At 43.8% G+C, this 24,228-nt stretch overlaps 1 protein-coding gene across 1 annotated transcript in view; it reads right to left on the bottom strand.

The window, feature by feature from the left end:
- Nucleotides 1–24,228, bottom strand: part of TBXAS1 (thromboxane A synthase 1) — a 196,621-nt gene that overhangs the window by 171,746 nt on the left and 647 nt on the right. The window lies entirely within an intron of this gene.

Genomic DNA, 24,228 nt, shown 5'->3' on the forward strand with positions numbered 1-24,228 from the left:
AAATACGAATTCTGCCTTTGAGCTTGGCAGACAGCTTAAAGAGCTTGGGCAACTCAAAGTAACAAAAGAATATTGTTAAGTGTTTCGAAAAATATTTATAATCCCCTCGCATTATGTTTGTTCCTGTAATCCCCCAGATCTCTGTCTTGACCTAATTCTTAGCAAGCTTAGCCACTGACCTTTGATCATCTCTTAGCTACAATGATCATTTGTGGGTCTTGCTGGAAATTGTACAGAACAAAGTCAAAAGGCCAGAGTTCCAGTCCAAGAGCCTTGAGTCTCAGTGCCCGTTGTTCATCAGTGTGTTTGGTTCTGGCTCTCACCTCTCTGGGTTCTGGACCAGAGCACAGGTAGAGACCCACGGAACCCGCCTAATCTCTGAATAGCCCACTCTTGCCTGCCCCCTGCAGCTTCTAATCCCTTCCATTATTAGAGACCTCGGTCCTGGCCCTGGCTGGTCCTAGTCACTCCTATCTCAGCACCTATGTTAGTTATCTACTGCTGTGTCACAAATTGCCCCCAGACCTAAGTGACTGAAGACAACAAACACTCATTATCTCACAGATTCTGAGGGTCAGGAGTCTGTGAGTAGATCAGCTAGGTGCTTTGGGCTCAGGGTCAAGCTGGAGAATGGCATCCATGCTCGCTTACGGAGCTGTAGCTGGCTTTGCCATATGAACCTCTCTCTATAGGGCTGCTCAACACAGCAGCTGACTTCCCCAAAGTAAGCAATCCAAGGGAAAGAGCGAGCCCAAGATGGAAACCCCAGTCTTCAATGATCTAATTTTGGAAGTGAGAACACCATCTCCTCTGCTTTATTCCATTGCTCGTGCTAACTGACCCTGGTGCAATTGGGGAGGGAGCTATGCAAGGGTGTGAATTCCAGGGCAGAGATCCAGAGGGCCCTCTTGGAGGCTGTCTACCACATCACCTGTGCCCTAGTGTCAACAAATGTGGTAAAATTACATCCCTTTCCAAAGTTTCACCTTGAGTGTATCAAGCTGGTTACGAAGTCTCATAAAATCTGTAAGTTATTTCCTCCTTTGATTAGATATTGAAACAATGTAGTTATTCCATTCTTTATTCCATAAAAATATACTTAGTGCCTACTCTGTGTCAGGCACTAGCCCAGATGTCATCGTACATGACTGAGAGAGTAGATAGGACCCGCTATGCATTTACTGGAAAAGAAAAATCAGGGAAACTTCACACTGGGGTGGATAAAAATGGATTTAAAGATTTCAGAAAACTGTATGTTTAATAATCGCTAATATTTATTATTAAGCACTTGCTCTGGGTCAGGCATTGTACTGACCCACAAAATAAAATTATAAACACACTTTATAAACATCATACCCTGTAATCTCTACCAACATCCTTGTTGTGTCCATTATACAGATGGGGAAACCCAGACTTAGAGCCCGGCCACAGGAACTGGCCCGTTGGTCAGTGGGCCACAGTGGCCCAGCCACAGTCCAGGCCTCCTGATCTGTCTGAATGAAGGGCCTGAGCCTCTATCCAGGCCTCTGGCTTCTCTGTCAAGTAAAGATTACTGCAGCTAAGAGATGATCAAAGGCCGGTGGCTAAACTTGCTAAGAGTTAAGTCAAGACAAAGATCTGGGGGTTACAGTAACAAACACAATGCAATGGGATGCTTTGGCTCAGTAAGGCCAATGCGGGCAAGGAGACCGGACTAGTTTCCCAGGGCTTCTCTAACAAATTGCCACAAACCGGATGGCTTAAAACAACAGAAATTATCCTCTCATCATTCTGGAGTTGAGAATTCTGAAATCAAGGCATCAGCAGGGACATGCTCCCTCTGAAGACACGAAGGGAGGCTCCTTCCTTGTGTCTGTCCAGCTCCTGGTAGTTGCCGGCAATCCGTGGTCTTTGGCTTGTAGATGCATCGCTCTAATCTCCGCCTTGCTCATCACACAGTATTCTCGCCTGTGTGACTATATCTACATATCGTCCTCCCTCTGTCCATCTCAGCATCCAAATTTCACTCTTCTTATAAGGACACCAGTCACTGGATTAGGGACCACCCTCATCCAGTAGGACCTCATCTTAACTTGATTATGTCTGCAAAGACCCTATTTCCAAATCAGGTTACATTCAGAGGTTCTAATGGACATGAATTTGGGGGTGGGGGATGCTACTCAGCCCAGTGCAAAGACCATCAGAACAGGCAGAAGTCCCTGGAAAAGGCCCAAATAATACCCCACGTGTGGGTGTGGGTGGGGAAGGGTCTTCCACACCACCCTAGGGTTACAAAGGATGTGAGATGGAGAGAAAATGACCTTGATGAAAGAAGACACTAATTCAAAAACATCTTTTTTTTTATGTTGTGCTTTGTTTTCTATTTTGTTTTGCTACTTATTATTATTACACTAACTAGTCTATATTTTGGTTGTTTTAATCGACACATCTTTTTTATGGGAAGAAAGGAAATGAGATTTTGTGGCTGATTCTGGATTGCAAGAAACCTCCCTGTTCACATTCCAGAGCAACTTACTGGAGGTGAGTGGGCAAATGTGCAGGACAAGAAGGAGCATGGAAGCAAGACAAGAGTCTCCTTTTATCTTTGAGAACCCAAGTTAAATTCACCATGTGTAATAGCCCTTGTGATACAGGGATACACCCTTTCTTCTGACAGCCACTAGCCAGCACAAAAGGGTGGTTTCCGGAAGGGCAAGAGATAAACATATTTTTTCCTTAATAACCCAGAGGGCCTCCAGCACCCATGAGAATATTTAAAACAATTCTGGAGCTATTTATGTTTTCAGCCATATTCCTTTCTTGGCGTAACAACATCCATAAATTTACTGCCCAGTGTAGAACAATGAATTTGTCCTCAGCAATACAGCTCACAATCTACAAGAATGTCCCCTGGTTGCTGTATTTCAGGACATGGTGAATAAGCTGCGCTTTCTGCATTCAGGTTTCCCCTGGTCTTCTGGACTTCAGACATGCCTTCCCTAAGTCCTGCTTTTCCAGGCTGGAGTTGAAATCTTAGGGCCCCGCCCCATCCCATCCCCCAGATCAATTCTTTGCCCTTCCTAGAGTGTGCTCATGCTCCGTCATCAGTCAGACCCTTCCCTCTATTGCTTATTTGGCTAGAAATTCCTAGGTTTGTCCCCAGGTTCAGCCCAGGACCAACCTGGCCCCTACACTGAGCTCTGGACCCTGCTTCAACACTCCTGAAGCTATGTTATCACTTCATAAGCAAGATCACCATGACTCACCGTGTCAGTGTCTCAGTGGGCAAATTCTCCATTTCTGTTTTTTGGTTTGGTTTCTTTTTTTCTTTTCTTTTCTTTTTTTTTTTTGGAACAGGGTCTTTGCTGTTGGAAGTGCAGTGGTGCGATCTCGGCTCACTACAACGTCCACATCTGGGCTCAAGTGATCCTCTCACTCCAGCCTCTTGAGTAGCTGGGACCACAGATGCATGTCACCACACCCGGCTAATTGTTGTATCTTCTGTAGAGATGGAGGCTTCCTATGTTACCCAGACTGGTCTCGAGAATTCCTGCGCTCAAGTGATCCTCCTACCTCAGCCTCCCAAAGTGAGCCTCCCAAAAGAATTATAGATGTGAGCCATCACACTTGGCCTGTTGCTTTTTTTCCCCAGAAAGTCACTGTTTTCACTTACAATAAAAGTTAATATGTCCATTCACTTTAAGCTTTTGTTCATTTATTTATTTTTTGTTATGGTTTTGTCTTGTCACTTGTGGCCTCTAGATTCTGCTTTGCCAAAGATCAGAATCCAGCTGTGTAATCTTGGAGCATGGGGTAGAGTGAATCACTGCTCCTGATGCTTCATGCCCCATCTGTATCAAAATTCTAGATCAATGCCCTTTGCTCCATGACTGTGCAGTGCCTCCCACTATAGTGGACAGTCTTCTTCCCCACCCCATTAATGTTAAACTTGGGCATGTGGATTGCTTAGCCAATAGAATGTGGATAGAAATTACCTTAGCAGTTTCCAGGCTGAGGCCTCAAGAGATATTACCGTTTCATTTTACATTTCTTGCATCCCTGTGACCTGTCAGGAGTAGCACTTCCCTAATATTCTCTTCAGCCTGGGTCTCATTACAAACATGTGGAGCAGATCTAAACCCCACTGTCAGACTGGAGCAAAGCTACCCCAGTGAACATACAGACCATGAGAAAAATAAACATTGTCATTTGCCAATGAGTTTGGGGTGTTTTGTTACACAGCATTATTGCAGCAATAGCTGACTAATACATATCAAATCATGTAATTTCTCTGGACCTTCATATTCACATCTGTAAAATGGGGCCATTGCATTATACTCAATGATGCACAACTTTTTTTCTACCCCTGCATAACTGACAGCTTCGACATATACCCAAAATTAACATAATCAAATGCTGCAAAGTGGCCAGGCATGGTAACTCATGCCTGTAATCCCAGTGCTTTGGGAGGCTGAGGTGGGAGGATCATTTGAGCTCAGGAGTTTAAGACCAGCCTGGGCAACATAGCAAAATCCTGTCTTTACAAAATAATAATAATAATAATAATAATAATAATAATATTAAGTAGATAAAGAATAAAATTAGCCAGGTATGATTGCATGCACTCATAGTCCCAGCTAAATGGGAGGCTGAGGTAGGAGGATCTCTTGAGGCCAAAAGCTTGAGACCAGTCTGGGAAATATAGTAAGACCTCATCTCTATAAAAAATTTAAAAATTAACTGGGCATGCTGGCACATGTCTGTAGTTCTAGCTACTTGAGAGGCTGAAGTGAAAGGATCACTTGAGGTCAGAAGTTTGAGGCTGCAGTGAGCTATGATTGCACCATTGCACTTCAGCATGGGTGACAGAGCAAGATCCTATTTTAAAACAAACAAACAAACAAACAAACAAACAGCAAACATTGCAAAATGCCAAAGGAAGGGAAGGATCAGAAACTGTTAATTCAGTTTAGGTACTAGAGACTTACTGGTGGCCTTGAAGAAAGCCGTTTCAGTATAGAATGGAACAGAGACCTTATTGCAGGGATCAGGGGTAAATAGGAGGTGAGAAAGTAAGCAAATACAAAGTCCTCTTTCAAGCCACTAGGCTGGGAAGAGAAGGATAAGTGGAGTGGTGCCTGGGGTGGACCATACAGTCAAAGAAGAGGTGAGTTGGTTGGTAGGTTGGTTGGTTGGTCGATTGGTTGGTTTATTGGTTGGTTAGTTGGCTGGCTCAGTTGTTTGTTTTATGATAGGAGAGAATTGAACCTGCAAAGAAACATTTGCAGTGACACCATCATGAGGTGTCACTGAAAATGATGAGGGTAAGGGCTTGGATGAGAGTGAGCAGGAAACAAAAGGTCTGGTCAACGGGAGAGAGTAGAGTATGGCTTAGCGGGGTTTATTTACTGATGTGCTATGCCTCATTGACACTTCAAGTTCTCAAGTCCAAGGGCAAGCAATGTCAACCAATGAAGCAAAGACCAAATGAAAATTAGAATGGTACTCTTACTGTTAAAATCAGAAAATAAATGTAAATTTTGTCATGGGAAAATTTGAAAAATTTCTGGAAAGCAAATTGAGTTTAAAGCTTGATTTATTGTGCACTTTTCAAGAAATAGATTTTCTTTAATTTTTAAACACCTACAACTGAGAGATAAACAGATGCCATCAATAGACTAATAGCAATATATGTTGGTGTAAGGTTTATTGCTCACAAGCGCTCATACTTCCTTTCAAGGAGACAGGGAGAGAATGACTATCTCCACTTGACCATATGGAAAAGTGATCAAGCTCAGAGAGGTGGCTGACGTCTCCAACCTTGAAGAAAAGCCCATAGTCATCTTTTCATTTGCCCTCCTTCCCCATCATTTCTTTTTCTTTTCTTCTTTTTTTTTTTAACGGAGTCTCGCTCTGTCACCCAGGCTGGAGTGCAGTGGCGTGATCTTGGCTCACTGCAAGCTTCGCCTCATGGGTTCAAGCCATTCTCCTGCCTCAGCCCCCTGAGTAGCTGGGACTACAGGCACCCGCCACCACACCTGGCTAATATTTTGTATTTTTAGTAGAGACGGGGTTTCACCGTGTTAGCTGGTATGGTCTCGATCTCCTGACCTCATGATCCACCCTCCTCGGCCTCCCAAAGTGGTGGGATTACAGGCTTGCGCCACCGCACCTGGCCCTTCCCCATCATTTCTAAACCTGCGGCACTGTGGCTCTGTCCCCACCACACCATCAGTGACCATCACCAACATCCCCGAAGATGCCTCAGCTACTAAGTCTAATATGCATTTTTAAAACCTCATTTTACTTGTTCAAGGTCAAAAGCTACTTAGTGGTATAAGTCCAAGATTATTCAAAATGAGGCCACTTGTTTGAAGTATGCCTCTCCTCACTTTTCACTGCAATGCATTCCTGGGGATCAGGTGAGAATTCAGAATGATGTTTACAAAATAACTAGATAAGCAAAACAAAAACCAAGATCTAGCTGCCCAGCATCTATGCAGTTTTTGTTGAATATAAGCGTGCAGTTATCAGATAACATTAAGAGCTAATGTTTATCGAGCCTGAACTGTGCCATGTACTGCTCTAAGTCCACCTTGTGTTCTTACTCATGTAATCCTCCCAACATGCTAAGAGGTAGGTACTGTTAGTATCCCTATTTTATACATGGGGAAGCTGAGACATGAAGACCTGACATCCATTGCTTAAGGTCACAAGGCTATCCAGAGTTTGAATCCAGGAGATCTGATTCCAAAGCCTAACCCCCAGGCTATTATAGAAAGTGTGGAAAGGTGGAAAGACTAAAGTGTTTTTGGTGTATTTTCAAGGGATCGTTGATCAACTGGCAAGCTGCTGAAGTGTTCGGGAGTAGTTTATTTTCCTCAATGGGTTGAGCTGTCACCTTTGCACAATGATTTTGGTTAGCAATCCTTTCCTTCATAAATAGCACAGAGATGAACTTCAACCCACAGCCCAGCCTAGCCTGACTTCTAAAGAAAAAAATCTTTTATTAAGATCCAGAGTTCCCAGCCTGGGCAATGTGGCGAAACCCCATCTCTACAAAAAAAAAAAAAAATACAAAAAAAAAAAAAAATACAAAAATTAGCCTGCTGTGGTGGTGCTTGCCTGTAGTCCCAGCTACTCATGCAGCTGAGGTGGGAGAATCCCCCAAGCCTGGGGAGGTTGAGACTGCAGTGAGCCGTGATTGTGCCACTGCACTCCAGCCTGGGCAACAGAGTAAGACCCTGTCTCAAAAATAAAAAACAAAAAACAAACAAACAAAAACAAAACAAACAAGCAAAAAAAACCCTAGAGTTCAATTCAACTATATTTTGTTGTATGACAAGTTGGGGTGATAGCTGGTTGCAGTGGCACACAACCAGAAATGAATAGAAAATCTCTAGGATGATACCCATAGTGGCGAAGAACAATGCATATGCCACACAAAATCCTGTAGGTCATATCTTCTAATGCAGTTTGGTTCAACAAGTAACTGAGTGCCTATTACTCAACAGAAATGTATTGATTCCCCTGGGCACAATGCTGGGTGCTCAGCTAAAGCTGAGGAAGGACCAATCCCACCCTTGGGGAGCCAGGTAACTGATGAGAGACAGGGATGGTACCAGGTACATTGGGGCAAGAACCCAGGAGATGCAGAAGAGGCTCCTGGAGAAGCTCTCACCTGAATGAAGGGGGAAGGACATGCAGGTAGAAGAAAATAAATTGGCAGTGAACTGCATGGTGCGCGGGAGGAGCTGTGAGCACCTGGGAGCCAGGTGCCAGGTGAGAAGTGATGGGAGCCGAACCTGCAGAGGGGCACGGGACCAGGTCAGAGGGGGCTTCAGGAGCCAGGCCAGGAACACTCACTTCCTTAGACAGGAGGACCAGGGAAGGGTTCTATGCAGAGAAGCAGCAAGCTGGTGGCTGCAGTTGCAGGACAAATTTGGGGAGCACAAGAGAGAAGGCAGGGAGACCCATGGGAAAGCTATTTCCAGCCAGGGAGTGATTTTGAAGTCCTCAACTGCAGCAGAAGCAAAGCAGATAGAGAGAGGAACACTTAGGAGTCAAGACTGGCCAGACTGTGGAGGGTTAACCGTTAGGGTGAGAGCCAAGAAAGGTGTGAGGCTGATTCCCAGTATAGCCTGGGGGGCTGGGTGGAAAATGTGCCAGTGCCAAGAGGCAGGTGTCCCAGCCCTCTCTCACCAATGAGGAAATGAGCAAGGAGGGAGTGGCTGGCCCAAGGTCACCCAGTGGAAAAGGTGTGTCTGTCCCTACACTGTAAAGGCCTGGCTGGTTTCCACAATGCCACACTTCTCCTGAGAACCTCCCAATTGCCTCCTTGTATGCACCCTTAGATCATGAGATGATGCTACCAATTTTGGTCACTCTCTGTGTACAGATGTGGTTAAAATCCTTAAGGTACAACTGACTGCACTCCCTCTTCACTGCTTTACACCCTGGGGTTCCCAGGTGCCTACTGATTTGTGAAGGTAGGAAGAGGGTACATGAGATGTTTTCAATATTTCAAAGAGCCTAATGTAAATCGTGCATTTATTGACAATGCGATGGTGCAGGTTAATGAAAATGTCGAGCTTCTTTGCTTTGGAGTGGAATTATAACTTGGTACACTAATGCTGGTTATCTCATTGATCAGCTATTCTCAACTGGCAGAGCTTTCCAATTAGCTTGACTTTGAATAATTAAAATGAGAAAATTAATCAATCATTACTTAAATATACATTGTTGCTGGGACAACAGAACATGGGATCTATGGGGGAAATCATATTACCAGTGGATGTTGGGGAAGAGTTGAGATACTATTGCTTCAGACTGTGGGGATTTGTGCTCAATAGAACAGTGAAGGAGAAAGTGTCTGTTCTTTGATGCCTCTCTGCTGGAGGTTGGATGCCTCCTGTCCCCCCAGTCTGGTGTCAGGATACCCCACTCAGACCTTGAGTGCTCTATGTACCCCCATGTACCACATATTCCAAATGGCTGGGTCCTTCATTCCATCATCCCCTCCTTTTGCAGTCTTGCTCTTCAATTTCAAATGGGCCAGTTCCTCTATCTATCTGAATTCATGGGAATGTTATCCACAGCACACCAATGAGGTAGAACCAGCTCAAAGCCTAGAAAACCTTTAGCATTCCATGATTGCATGAATCAAGATTTATTTCCCCTTTCAATAAGCCATGTGCAAGGCATTCTGCCAGGTGCTGAGAACACAGTACCACTAGTGTGCAATTAGGGGAAGACTGATCCTACCCTCTTCCATACACAGGCATGCATACACACACACATTGTCACAGTAATCATTTGGAAATAGTGCTGCTATCTTGGTTACCAGAGGCTTAATCATGATCATTAGTATTTATTGAGCAGCAATTATGTGGAGGGCACTCACTGGCTTAAGATGTGGGCCCTACCCTTAGGGGCTTACAGTCAAGCCAAGAAGATAGGCCACATAGATAAACTATAAAATAAAGTGGGCTGGGCGTCCTGTGGCTCATGCCTGTAATCCCAGCACTTTGGGAGGCCGAGGTGGGTGGATCACCTGAGGTCAAGAGTTCGAGACCAGACTGGCCAACATGATGAAACCCCATCTCTACTAAAAATACAAAAATTAGCTGGGTGTGGTGACACGCACCTGTAGCCCCAGCTACTTAGGAGGCTGAGGCAGGAGAATCACTTGAACCCAGGAGGCGGAAGTTGCAGTGAGCTGAGTCTACACCACTGCACTCCAGCCTGGGTGAGAGAGTGAGACTCCATCTCTAAATAAATAAATAAATAAATAAATAAATAAACAAACAAACAAAGTAGTAAGTGCCGAGATAGCCAGAGAGATAGGAAGCGAGTCCACAGGAGGCAGGACTAGTTGAGGGCTGGCCTGGTGGAGAAGACCTTTATGGAAGAGTGACATTTAGACAAAATTTTGAAGGTTAGGCAGGAGTTCAGTTAAACCAAGAGGGGAGAGCATTCAAGCAACAGGGACTGCGCTGTGCAGCTCGGAGGGAACAGGCATGTCTGTGCAGGAAGGAGGGAAGCACATATGAGGACTTTAGGGCACCTTTCGGATCAGGAAGTGGAGGCAGCTGCTGGTTTGGGAATATGGCACTGGCTTTCCGGGGGGAGAGTGTGCAGTGCGCAGGGAAAAAAGGCATTGGTGGAAGTCACTATTTGTAGAGCTTGGCTTTGCTTTCAGACCATCTCTGACACAGTTTTTTCTAGACACCTTCGAGGGGAAAAAAGGGGCTGGCCTCTTTCTGAGATTGTGTTTGGGAACTGGCTGACACAATCGCTGAGGCGAAACCTAAGAAGCACACCTTTGGAGGACATAGGGGAAGTTTAGAAGGGCCCCACAGCGTGGCTCAGGGCCAAACTCTGCACTGAGGGCTGAGGCTGAAGGCAACAGAGAGAGCCAAGGGCTCCAGGGAACTCCCGTATCGGCCGACACTCCCCACCTATCCACCAGGAAGTTGTGCAACAGCACCTATCTCTGGTAAACCAGGAAAGAGGTAGCTCTTAGTAATTGAAGCACCAATGAATACCAGTGTGAGCATCTGCCCCATCCCTTTCTCCCCAGTCTCATTCCCATGTCCAGATGCATGCTATTCCTGCAAGTAAAAAACAAGTCGGTATAAGGCTACAGGGTTCCCATAGGCAGCGTACTTCCCTTCGATGGCAAGCGATAGTTGTTAGGTTTGTTGTTATGATGGCATTGGGGGTAGGGGAAGAGTTCATTCAATCATTGTATTTCTGGGAGAGTCACTTCCTCCCAGGGAAGGCAGCGCTGAGCACCCATTCACGCAGCTCAGTAATGGACACACATCAATCTGGTGTTTTGCTTTGCTTATGCAACAAATAAGATTCTTCTTTCATCTCTGCCCCCAAAACAGATGCTACCAGAAGCCTGAATTCCTTACTAGATGAGAGAAGGTATGACCATAAGTATTAAGACCGTTGCTATTGTTTTCTTTAAAAACCAAAACCAGCTGGGAGCGGTTGCTCACGCCTGTAATCCCAGCACTTTGGGAGGCCGAGGCAGGCGGATTGCCTGAGATCAGGAGTTCGAGACCAGCCTGGCCAATATGGTGAAACCCATCTCTACTAAAAATACAAAAATTAGCTGGGCGTGGTGGCTCATGCCTATAATTCCAGCTACTTGGGATACTGAGGCAGGAGAATCGCATGAACCTGGAAGGTGGAGGTTGCAGTGAGCCAAGATCAGGCCACTGCACTCCAGCGTGGGCGACAAGAGTGAGACTCTGTCTCAAAAAGAAAAGAAAAGAAAAGAAAAGAAAAGAAAAAAAAAACCAAAACCAAAACCGAAAACCAACTCCTACGCCAATGAGCGTGGCCCCTCAACAAAATTCCCAGGCTTCCAGAACTGGTTCATACCCCTCTTTTGCAAGCTCTGCATTGTTTTATAATCACAATTTTTTATATTGCAAATAATATTACTCTGTTTAATCATCTATTTGCCAAAATGTGGACTGTTTTTTAAAAATCAATCCATTCTCCACAAAGATGTGTTGCCTTGAGGGCTTTCAAAGGACTGCATCTAGGCACCAAGAGCCATTCCCACAAAAAGTGCTAGGAATATGTTTTCTGATAGTGGCATATCTGCAGTAAGGGTTGAGCCTATCAGGAAAATGCCTTTGAAGGTCATAAAATTCATTTGGCTGTATAAGTACTGGAGTGTATGCTAAAATAATCAGTCACGTTACTTTATAGTCATACCTCGTACTCTTGTTCTGGAAAATCAATAAAGTGAGGAGAAGGATAGGGATATTGTGTATAACCATTTAAGAGCGAGAAAACAAAAAAATAATATTCTGTAGAAACGGTCCTCAAGGAAGCCACAGACCTAGTTTTCATAGCAGGCTCAATTTTATCTCCAAGCTCATCACTGAGTTATTAAATCGAAGTACCCATCATATCCTAGACAAAAATACAAAAAAATAAAAAAAGGGAAACAGCATGCATCCCTCTCTAGATGCTTGGAGGCACTAAAAATTATCCAGGGCCTTTAAAATGTATTTCTAAACCGTGTCTATTATTCACACGCCTAATGTTTTGTTCCAGCAAATGTTACAAACTCTCATGTTGCTTTTGCCTGGGATACTTCCCCACCTGAAATTTTCCCTTTCCTCTCCTCTGCCAAGTCAATTCTTCCCTGCATTTCAAGACCCCGCCCAAGACCTTCTGCTTCTCAAAGGAGAGTCTGACTGGCTGGTGATCCAGAAAGACCAAGAGGCTGGGCCAAGAGAGGAGAGAAAAAGAGTCAGGCATGAAGCTACCATGAGGCCCGTAAAAGCCGCTTCTGTATTTCTGAGCTCCTCGCCACCCTCACACCTAGGAACTACTGCTGGGGATGATGAGGTGCCCAGGCAGAAGAAGTAGCAGCCGCCATTGGGTCGCTTGTATGGCACCTGACTTGCTTTTCCTGAGCAGCAGCAGAGACTGGCCCTTGCAAGAGCGCCAACGAGCGTAGAAGTCACGGAGTCCAGATCGGGAAGGCCCTGGGTGGCCTTCTGTACCAGCTGCTCATGCCCGGCAGCAAGGGCTTTTGTGGCATTCCTACAGATGGTGAGGGACACTCACGACCTCCGAGGTGCTCTCTTGCCACCTTGCCAGACAGCTGTGGGTAGTATTCACTTTCTTTGGTGTAAACCTGGACCACTCCTACGCATGCGCCCTGCTTCTGTTCGCTAGACTCCATATTTTCTGTGCCCTGAAGGAAACAAGACATCAACTCTGGAACCTCAGAGCTTGCAAAGGGGCAATCTGAATGTTTTATTCCTCTGTCTTGTGGCCCCTCCATTTCCACTGGTTGTGCAGCTACCAATTCATCCGACTGCCCTTTTCAAGGGACCATCTCAGCGGGTCCCTTGCCCATCCCACCACGGCCATAGGAAGCAGCACTTTAGCAAAGACGCTGGGAAAACACTGGGTTAAATAAAGCTGAACAGGTTTCTTTATTAAATAACCTTTCAGGGCCTTTGCTATGCTATGAATCTCCAAGACGGGCTTGATTTAGACTTAATTTCCCAAACACTTTTAGGAACAGAAGTTGGGAAATGGTGAGCAAATTGATCTTCAGTCCCCACATGCTAGAGGCGGGATGCCTTTTCCAGAGCTCACCTCTCATTGTGCCAGGGAATACCTACACGGCTTCTTCCTCTTCAGATTTCTCATCTTGGCTCCCATATTCCATCCCAATGCTGCCTTTTAAATATAGTCTGGAGTAGATGTGGGTCTAGAATTAAAGTCCAGTTCTCACATGTAGACCAAGCTCTCTGGAAAAGGAACTTCCAGGGATAGTGGTAAACTTAAGTCTTAATAATCTGTGACAGTCTTAAATCTTAATAATCACCAATCACATTTCAATTTAAACTGGTCTTAGAATGGACTTGATCAGAACACTAACTTATTCTAAATCTGAATTCCTTTTTTTTTTTTTTTTTTGAGACAGAGTTTCACTCTCATTGCCCAGGCTGGAGTGCAGTGATGTGATCTCGGCTCATTGCAACCTCTGCCTCCTGGGTTCAGGTGATTCTCCTGCCTCAGCCTCCCAAGTAGCTGGGACTACAGACAGGATCTTGCCCTGTGACCCAGGCTGGAGTGCACGTGTAGTGGTGCAATCACAGCTCATTGTAGCCTCAACCTCCTGGGCTCAAGAGATCCTCCGACCTCAGCCTCCCAAGTAGCTGAGATTACAGACATGCAACACCACACCTGGCTAATTTTTATTTTTTTTATTTTTTGGTAGAAACAGGGTCTCTCTTTGTTGCCCAGGCTGGTCTCAAACTCCTGGGCTCAAGCGATCCTCCCGCTTTGCCCTCCCAAAGCCCTGGGATTATGGGCATAAGCCACCACACCCAGCCTGAATTCCTATTTTTGATGTCGAATTAATTACGTACCTCTGGGTCTTGGTACCTGAGCCTTAAGCGCAGCTTGTTACTACAAGACCATCCAGGCCGTGTTCACATACTTGGTTAGATAGCTACCCACCTTCCTCGCCACTTCATCAGCCCTGTTACTCCAAATCCTTTCAGACATTCTACTCCACTGGAAGAAATAGTTAGACTACAGTCCTGAAACCTCACACCTAAAGCATGAAACTGCTTTCCCCTTCGCCACTAGAAAGGAGCAGTTTCCCATTCTTTTTAGTAAAATTTCTCTTTTTTGCTAAATATTCACACTCATTAAAGAAATAACAAAAGATGCAGAAAGACTAAAAGAAGGGAAAAGAAATCACCCAGAACCCCATCCCAGAAAGAAATCCACTAGTGCTATCTGAGCTATTTCTTTACACTGGTTCTTAAAGAATAAAGCAATCTTTATCCTCCTCACAGGAACCCAGCTGCCAGTCCTTAGGTGTTGCTTGAAAGATTAAATACGCTAGGACTTATGGTTGCCTCGAGCAACATTCAACTCATACAACTCATTTCTTGTACATCAAATCTCTTCCAGAAGTAAGAATTTTAAATCATTTTATATGGGAAAAAATTAGTTTTTAAAATGTGTTATCTTGTGTGTTAATCGTCTTAACATGTGCTCCATGTACTTCCAGCTAATACAGTCTCTATCCCCAGGTCCATCTCCAGCCTGGTGGTGCAGCCCTGATCCGCCGATGCCCCAGTTCACATGGTTCAGCCACACACTGGTCAGTTTAAATCAAATAATCATCATGGAAAAATGGTGTCCAAGGCAGTTTTGGGAAAACAATCGAAGTGTACTATGCCTAGTCTAAAACAGTGTATTTTTAAAGGAAAGAATTCTTTTTGTCTTTTTTCCAAGTTCATGCATACACCTAATAATTAAGAAGTGTGCATTAAGTACATGGCATGGTGTCTGCTCTACAGGATAAGAAGGGACACATCTACAATGACTGGGACAGTGCATGGCAAATTGACACAAACTGAAAACACAGCAAGCTTTCAGGAAAGGAAGTGGGTCACATGGGCAAGAGAATTTAGATTTGTATGGAACCGTGAAGGCCAAGAGAAGAACCACAGGAAGAAAGCACCAGGCAGAGCTTAGAGGTTGGAATTAGCCTCCAGTCAGCATTTACTAGGTACCAACTATGTGCCAGGCATTGTGAGAGACAGAGATGGGATAAAAGCAGGGCTGAGAGGGGGCTCGTAAGTCATAAGTTCCTTTGGAAACAGAAAACACTTCCCTGAGGAACCTCCTCTGAGCCTGGAGTTGAAGGAAAGAGGAGGCCCCATACAGCAACAAAGGACCATTCACAGCACGGCAAACAGCGGCGCTCCAACCCCAGCCCAGGTTGTTGGGGAGAGGGCGGCAGGGGACCCAATGAAGGAGCAGGAGCCCCACGGTGAGTCCTGGGGTGGGGCTGATGGATGTGGACTTCTTAACTTTACTACCTTCAACCACATGCTAGCAGAGTATCCTTGCCATTGGCGGAAGATTCCAGAACTGTAACCAGATAAGAGACCTGGCCCCTGCCCTTGGAGAACTCACCGCTGGTTGAGAGCACAAGAAGCAACCTTGGTGTGCCTTTTGCTTTTTAGTTTTTTATTTTTTTTTTTTTTTTTTTTTTTTTTTTTGAGACAGAGTCTCACTCTGTCTCCCAGGCTGGAGTGCAGTGGGCCTGATCTCAGCTCACTACAACTTTGCCTCCTGGGTTCAAGCGAATTCTTCTGGCCTCAGCCTCCCAGTATCTGGGACTACCGGCGCCGCCCACGCCCGGCTAATTTTTGTATTTTAGTGAGATGGGGTTTCACCATATTGGCCAGTTCTGGTCTAAAACTCCTGACCTTGTGATCCGCCCACCTCAGGCCTCAAAAAGTGGCTGGGATTACAGGCATGAGCCACACGTCGGCCTGTTTTTCTTTTTTCTTTTTTCCATAGTGTTGGTGTACAGGTGGATTTGGTTACATGAGTAAGTTCTTTTTTTTTTTTTTTTTTTTTTTGAGACGGATCTGTTCTGTCGCCCAGGCTGGAGTCGCAGTGGCCGGATCTCACTCACTGCAAGCTCTGCCTCCTGGGTTTATGCCATTCTCCTGGCCTCAGCCTCCGTAGCTGGGGCTACAGGCGGCCCGTCACCTCGCCAGCTAATTTTTTTGTATTTTTTTTAGTAGAGATGGGGTTCACCATGTTAGCCAGGATGGTCTCGATCTCCTGACCTCGTGATCCGCCCGTCTCGGCCTCCCAAAGTGCTAGGATTACAGGCTTGAGCCACCGCGCCCAGCCGAGTAAGTTCTTTAGTGGAGATTTCTGAGATTTTGGTGCAACCATCACCTGAACAGTATACACTGAACCATATTTGTAGTCTTTTATCCCTTGCCTACCTCCCATACTTCCCCCCAAGTCCCCAAAGTCCATTGTATCATTCTTATGCCTTTGCATCCTCATAGCTTAGATCCCACATATCAGTGAGAACATACAGTGTTTGGTTTTCCATTCCTGAGTTATTTCACTTAGAATAATAGTCTCCAATCTCATCCAGGTCAACAAATGCTGTTAAGTCATTCCTTTTTATGACTGCATAGTATTTCATAGTATACATATACCACAGTTTCTTTATCCACTCATTGATTAATGGGCATTTGGGTTGGTTCCATGATTTTGCAATTGTGGATTGTGCTGCTACGAACATGCATGTTCAAGTATCTTTTTCAAATAATGACTTATTTTCCTTTGTATATCTTCTTTCGAGAATTATCTATTCATGTCCTTAGCCCACTTTTTGATGGGATTTTCTGTTTTTTTCTTACTGATTTGTTTGAGTTCATTGTAGAGTCTGGATGTGAATCCTTGGTCAGATGTACAGATTGTGAAGATTTCTTCCCACTCTGTGGGTTGTCTGCTTACTCTACTGACTGTTCCTCTTGCTGTGCAGAAGCTGTTTAGTTTGATTAGGTCCCAGCTCTTTGTCTTTGTTTTTAAGGCATTTGCTTTCAGGTTCTTGGTCATGGAATCCTTGCCTAAGCCAATGTCTAGAAGGGTTTTTACAGTGTTATACCTAGAATTTTTATAGTTTCAGGTCTTAGGTTTAAGTCTTTAACTCATCTTGAGTTGATTTTTGTAGAAAGTGAGAGATGAGAATCCAGTTTCGTTCTCCTACATGTGGCTAGCCAATTATCTCAGTACCATTTGTTGAACAAAGGTGTCTTTCCTCACTTTACGTTTTCATTTGCTTTGTTGAAGATCAGTTGACTGTAAGTATTTGGGTTTTTTTTTGCGGGTTCTCTATTCGGTTCCATTGGTCTGTGTGCCTATTTTTATACGAGTACCATGCTGTTTGAGTGATGATGGGCTTATAGTATAGTTTGAAATCAGGTAATGTGATGCCTCTATATTTGTTCTTTTTGCTTAGTCTTGCTTTGGCTATGCAGGCTCTTTTTTGGTTCTGTATGAAGTTTAGGATTGTTTTTTCTAATTCTGTGAAGAATGATGGTGGTATTTTGCTGGGGATTGCACTGAATTTGTAGATTGCTTTTGGCAGTATGATCATTTTTTCAATATTGATTCGACCCATCCATGAGCATGGATGCGTTTCCATTTGTTTGTGTCATCTATGATTTCTTTCAGCAGCATTTTGTAGTTTTCCCTGTAGAGGGCTTTCAACTCCTTCGTTAGGTATATTCCTAAGTATTTTATTTTATTTATTTATTTGTTATTTATTTTTGCAGCTATTGTAAAAGGGGTTGAGTTCTTGATTTGATTCTCTGCTTGGTCACTGTTGGTGTATAGGAGAGCTCTGATGTGTGTACATTAATCTTATATCCAGAAACTGCTGAATTCTTTTATCAGTTCTAGGAGCTTTCTGGAGGAGTCCTAAGAGTTTTCAAGGTAAATGATTGTATTGTCAGCAAACAGTGACAGTTTGACTTCCTCTTTAGCAATTTGGATGCCGTTTATTTCTTTCTCTTATCTGATTGCTCTGGCTAGGACTTCCAGTACTATGTTGAAGAGGAGAGTGGTGAGAGTGGACATCCTTGTCTTATTCCATTTCTCAGAGGGAATGCTTTCAACTTTTCCCCATTCGGTATTATATTGGCTGTGGGTTTGTGATAGATGGCTTTTATTACATTAAGGTAAGTCCCTTGTATGCTGACTTTGCTGAGAATTTTTTTTTTTTTTTTTTTGAGATGGAGTCTCGCTGTCTCCAGACTGGAGTGCAGTGGCGTGATCTCGGCTCACTGCAAGCTCTGCCTCCAAGGTTCACGCCATTCTCCTGCCTCAGCCTCCCTAGTAGCTGGGACTACAGGTGCCCACCACCATGCCCAGCTGATTTTTTTTGTATTATTAGTAGAGATGGAGTTTCACCATGTTAGTCAGGATGATCTCGATCTCCTGACCTCATGATCCGCCCACCTCAGCCTCCCAAAGTGCCGGGATTACAGGCATGAGCCACCACACCTGGCCGAGAATTTTAATCATAAAGGGATGCTGGATTTTGTCAGATGCTTTTTCTGCATCTATTATCACATGATTTTTGTTTTTAATTCTGTTTATGTGGTATATCACATTTATCGACTTGTGTATGTTAAACCATCCCTTCATCCCTGTTATGAAACCAACTTGATCATGGTGGATTATCTTTTTGATATGTTGTTGAATTCGGTTAGCTAGTATTGCATTAAGAATTTTAGTATCTATGTTCACCAAGGATATTGGCCTGTAGTTTTCTTTTTTGGTTGTGTCCTTTCCTGGTTTTGGTACTGGGGTGATGCTGGCTTCATAGAATGAGTTAGGGAGGGTCCCTTCTTTCTCTATTTTGTGGAATAGTGTCAAAAGTATTGAACCGGCCGGGCGTGGTGGCTCAAGCCTGTAATCCCAGCACTTTGGGAGGCCGAGACGGGCGGATCATGAGGTCAGGAGATCGAGACCATCCTGGCTAACACGGTGAAACCCCGTCTCTACTAAAAAAAAATACAAAAAACTAGCCGGGCGAGGTGACGGGCTCCTGTACTCCCAGCTACTCTGGAGACTGAGGCAGGAGAATGGCGTAAAGCCGGGAGGCGGAGCTTGCAGTGAGCTGAGATCAGCCACTGTACTCCAGCCTGGGTGGCAGAGCGAGACTCCATCTCAAAAAAAAAAAAAAGTATTGAACCAATTCTTCTTTGAATGTCTGGTAGAATTCTGCTGTGAATCCTTATGGTCCTAGACTTTTTTGTTATTGTTGTTAGTAATTTTTAAATTACCATTTCAATCTCACTATTTGTTATTGGTCTCTTCAGGGTATCTAATGCTTCCTGATTTAAGCTAGAGGATCGTATTTTTCCAGGAATTTATCCATCTCAACTAGGTTTTTTAGTTTATGTGCATAAAGGTGTTCACAGTAGCCCTGAATGATCTTTTGTATTTTAGTGGTGTCAGCTGTAATATCTCCTGTTGCATTTCTCAGTGAAGTTATTTGGGTTTTCTCTCTTCTTTTCTTGGTTAATCTTGCTAATGGTCTATCAATTTTGTTTATATTTTCAAAGAGCCAGTTTTTTGTTTCATTTATCTTTTACGTGTGTGTGTGTGTGTGTGTGTGTGTGTGTGTTTCAATTTCATTTAGTTCTGCTCTGATCTTGGTTATTTCCTTTCTTCTACCGGGTTTGGGTTCAGTTTGGTCCTGTTTCTCTAGTTCCTTGAGGTGTGATCTTAGATTGTACGTTTGTGCTCTTTCAGACTTTTTGATGTAGGCATTTAGGGCTATGAGGTTTTGATAGGTTGTGTCATTATTGTCATTCAGTTAGAATAATTTTTTAAATTTCCATCTTGATTTTGTTTTTTACCCAATGCTCATTCAGGAGCAGGTTATTGAATAATTTCCATGTATTTGCATGGTTTTGAAGGATCCTTTTGGAGTTGATTTCCAGTTTTATTCTGTTGTGGTCTGCGAGAGTGCTTGACACAATTTCAATTTTCTTAAATTTATTGAGGCTCGTTTTATGGCCTCTCATATGGTCGATCTTGGAGAAAGTTCCATGTGATGTTGAATAGAATGTGTATTCTGCAGTTGTTGGATGAAATGTTCTGTATATATAGGTTAAGTCCATCTGTTCCAAGGTATAGTTTAAATCCATTGTTTCTTTGTTGACTTTCTGTCTTGATAACCTGTCTAGTGCTGTCAGTAGAATATTGAAGTTCCCAACTATTAATGTGTTGCTATCTATCACATTTCTTAAGCCTATTAGTAATTGTTTAATAAATTTGGAAGCTCCAGTATTAGGTTCATATATGTCTAGGATTGTGATATTTTACTGTTGGACAAGGCCTTTTACCATTTTATAATGTCCCTCTTTGTCTCTCTCTCTCTTTTTTTATTTTTTTGAGAAAGAGTCTTTCTGTGTCACCCAGGCTGGAGTGCAGTGGTGTAATTTCAGCTTACTGCAACCTCCATCTCCTGGATTCAAGTGATTCTCCTGCCTCAGCCTCCCAAGTAGCTGGGACTACAGACACCTACCACCATGCCCTGCTATTTTTTTTTTTTCTTTTTTAGTAGAGATGGAGTTTCACTATGTTGGCCACACTGGTCATGAACTCCTGACCTTGTGACCCAAAGTGCTGGGATTACAGGCATGAGCCACCATACCCAGTGCCTCTTTGTCTCTTTTAACTACTGTTGCTTTATGGTTTGTTTTGTCTGATATAAGAATAGCTACCCTTGCTCTGCTCGTTTTTGGTATCCATTTGCATGAAATGCCTTTTTCCACCCCTTTAAGTTTATGTGAGTCCTTATGTGTTAGGTGAGTCTCCTGAAAGCAGCAGATAGTTGGTTGGTGAGTTCTTATCCATTCTGCAGTTCTGCATCTTTTAAGTGGAGCATTTAGGCCATTTACATTCAATGTTAGTATTGAAATGTGAGGTACTATTGCAGTAATTGGGCTCTTTGTTGTCTGTGTACTTTGGATTTTTGTTGTTGTTTTTTGCTTTTGCTTTTTAGCTTGTATTTTTGTTGTATAGGTCTTGTGTGATTTATGCTTTAAAGAGGTTATGTTTTGATGTGTTTCCAGGATTTGTTTCAAGATTTAGAGCTCCTTTTACCAGTTCTTGTAGTGGTAGTTTAGTAATGGCAATTCTCTCAGCATTTGTTTGTCTGAAAACGACTGCATCTTTCCTTCATATATGATGCTTAATTTCACTGGATACAAAATTCTTGGCTGATAATTGATTTGTTTGAGATGCTGGAGGACAGGGCCCCAATCCCTTCTAGCTTAGAGGGATTCTTTTGAGAAATCTGTGGTTCATCTGATTGGTTTTCCTTTATTTTCGCTTTAGCAGGTTAGCCTGGTTCTTCTGTCTCCAGGAAAAATGAAAAAAAAAAAAAAAAAACAGCTCTTAAGATTCTTTCTTTGTCTCAACTTTGGATAACGCTGATGACAACGTGGCCTGGGCCAAAGATCTTTTTGGAATGAGTTTCCCACGTGTTCTTTGTGGCTTTCCGTATCTGGATGTCGGGGGGGGGGGGGGGGGGGGGGGGGGGGGGGGGGGGGGGGGGTCTGGGTCTCTCGCTAGACTGGGGAACGTTTCCTTGATATTGCCCCCCCAAATATGTTTCCCAAGGCTTTTAGAATTCTCTTCTCCCTCAGGAACAGACAAATTATTGTTAGGTTTGGTTCATTTAACTAACCACAGACTCTTGGGAGGCTTCTTCATATTTTGCTTATTCTTTTCTCTTGTCTTTGGGATGGGTTAATTCCAAAGAGCTTGTCTTTGAGCTGCTGAAATTCCTTTCTCTATTTGTTCAATTCTATTGGGCTGAGACTTTCAGAGCATTTCCTCCGTTCTAAAAGTACCAAAGTTTCCTGAATTTTCTATTTTTTTTTCTTTAAGCTGTCTATTTCTTAGAATATTTCTCCTATTCAATATTGGGGGAGTGTGTTGGGAGAGGAGGGTCTCCCTTTCCCACCTCTGCAGTTGGGGCACTCAATATCTGGGGTGTCTCCTGGGTCATGTAGGAGCAATCCGCTTCCTTCAGAGGGTCTGTGGGTCCCCTCAGGATTGATGGTTTATTCTTGCAGTCGATCTGGAGCTAAAATTCACCATGGAAGCATCCAGATGCTGCTCTGTCTGGAGCTGCAATCTAGTCCTGTCTTCTGTTCACCATGATCCCCTCCATCCTTCTGTTTTTTTTGTTTGTTTGTTTGTTTGTTTGTTTGACAGAGTCTTTCTTTGTCACCCAGGCTGGAGGGCAGTGGCATGATCTCAGATTACTGCAGCCTCTGCCTCCCAGGTTCAAGTGATTCTCCTGCCTCAGTCTCCAAAGTAGCTGGGATTACAGACACCTGCTGCCACACCCAGCTAATTTTTGTATTTTTACTACAGATGGAGTTTCACCATGCTGGCCAGGCTGGTCTCAAACTTTTGACCTCAAGTCATCTGTCTGCCTTGGCCTCCCAGAGTGCTGGGATTACAGGCATGAGCCGCCACACCCAGCCCATTTGATTTCACCTTCTCAGGGTATAGGTTCTCCGCTGCCATCTCACCTGGCTGGATGGCACATATAGCACTTAAAGCAAAGACTAATGTGCTGCAGTGTTTAACCCACTCCCCCTGCCAGTTTCTCCTGCAAATGTCTCTATACCTGCATCTTTCCTTGCCTGTGAATCCTCTCACTGGAGGACAAGCACCCCGTCTCTTCCACACATATCCTTTCAAGAGAATGTAACAGGAAAGGGGCCTTGCCTCATTCAAGCTGGTGGCTGTTGCTTAGTGGCTGACTAGGGTCTCACCTGGAACAGAAGGGTTGAAAGCCCAAGGGTGGTTCCCCTTGCACTGAATCAAGGGATGGACCCAAAAGCACCAGAGCCAGGGCCACGACCTCTCTCCTGCTGCCTCCGCTCCTTCTGCAGTATCCTCTCTAGACATCGAGCTCACCCCCAGAACCTCTGTGTCTCCCCTGCCTTGGGCACCTTCTCCAGATCTCCTGCTCCCTGACCTTGTACCAGGGTCTCCCCAAGATTGGGCACACATTAATAGGTTAATACATATTTTTGCGATAACAAATAGAAGTCAGCTCTCACTTCCTATTTACCACTTCTGCTTGGTACGTTTATCTTAATCTCTGCATCTTTGAACCAGGTTATTAATATGGCCCAAGAATAGACAGCAAACACACAGCTGCCCTGCTGAATGGTGTGGTGTTCCTACATGCCAGGCACTGAGCTGGGGGCTCAGACACAACAAAGACTGAAACAAAAGTGTAAAAATGTGTCCACTTTGAGAACCACAGTCAGAGCATAGCTATTGATAAGACTGATATGAATAAGCATGTTAGTAAGAAATTAAAAATAAACCTAAACCACTAAAGACTTATTTTCTTTTAGGTTACATAGATGATAGATAGTGAATTATAGTAGCTGACATCGACTAAGCACTTTCTACATGTCAGACACTGTGCTTCGGGCTTCCCTGAGCATAAAAACACATTAAGATGGATTATTGGGGGCTGGGGGCAGGGAAGGGGCTACCATTTGCTCTTGGTTTTACATGTGGCCAGTTTCAATCCAAGATAAGCTGCAATGAGATAAAAAAGTTCAAAAAAAATAATTAAACCAGTTAAAAAGAAAAACAGCACTGGGACTGAATCTGGGTTTCAGAGCCAATTTCCAAGAAGTAATTTCATCATCATAGAACATCAAACGTGAATTCCACTCTCAGCTATGCAAATTCCAAAAGAATAATACCTCACATTTGCATAATGCTTGATGCTTTTCAAAGTGCTTTCCCAGTTATTAATCTAGAGAAGGCTTTATTACTACCGAAAACATAAATTAAAATTCTGTTCGGACTCCAGTTCTCCATTATTTTTTCCACTTTGCCCTCAAAAGCCAGAGCCGTCTAAATCCAGGTGCTTTTGATTGAATGGGTAACTCTAATAAGTTTAACTGGCAGGGTGAATATGCATAAATGTAGCATATTATGAGGCCTTCGATCTACAGACACCAGAGTCAGGCTTAGGAAAATCTGCTGTTGAATTAACAAAACCACAGGGGAGCAACTCGGAGTTCAAGTGTGAGATCCTTTCAGGGTCTCGAATTTTGTGGGAACTGCACACAATATGTTCATCAGAATCCATCTCCCTCTATCAAATATGAGAAATTAGATCTACCACTTTGTCCTTAAACCTACAGAAATCCCCCTCAATGACTTCCTGCAAAGAGGCCCACATTTGCCAAACAGCTCCTAAGTCTTGTTTTGTTTTGAATGTAATACGAACCAAGAGGCTGAATTCACTGTAAATCCAACAAGGACAGAGGATTTTAGAAAAATGAGGTGAGGAGA

This window comes from Rhinopithecus bieti, unplaced genomic scaffold (genome assembly GCF_001698545.2).
Source record: "Rhinopithecus bieti isolate Rb0 unplaced genomic scaffold, ASM169854v2 scaffold_11401, whole genome shotgun sequence".
NCBI lineage: Eukaryota > Metazoa > Chordata > Mammalia > Primates > Cercopithecidae > Rhinopithecus > Rhinopithecus bieti.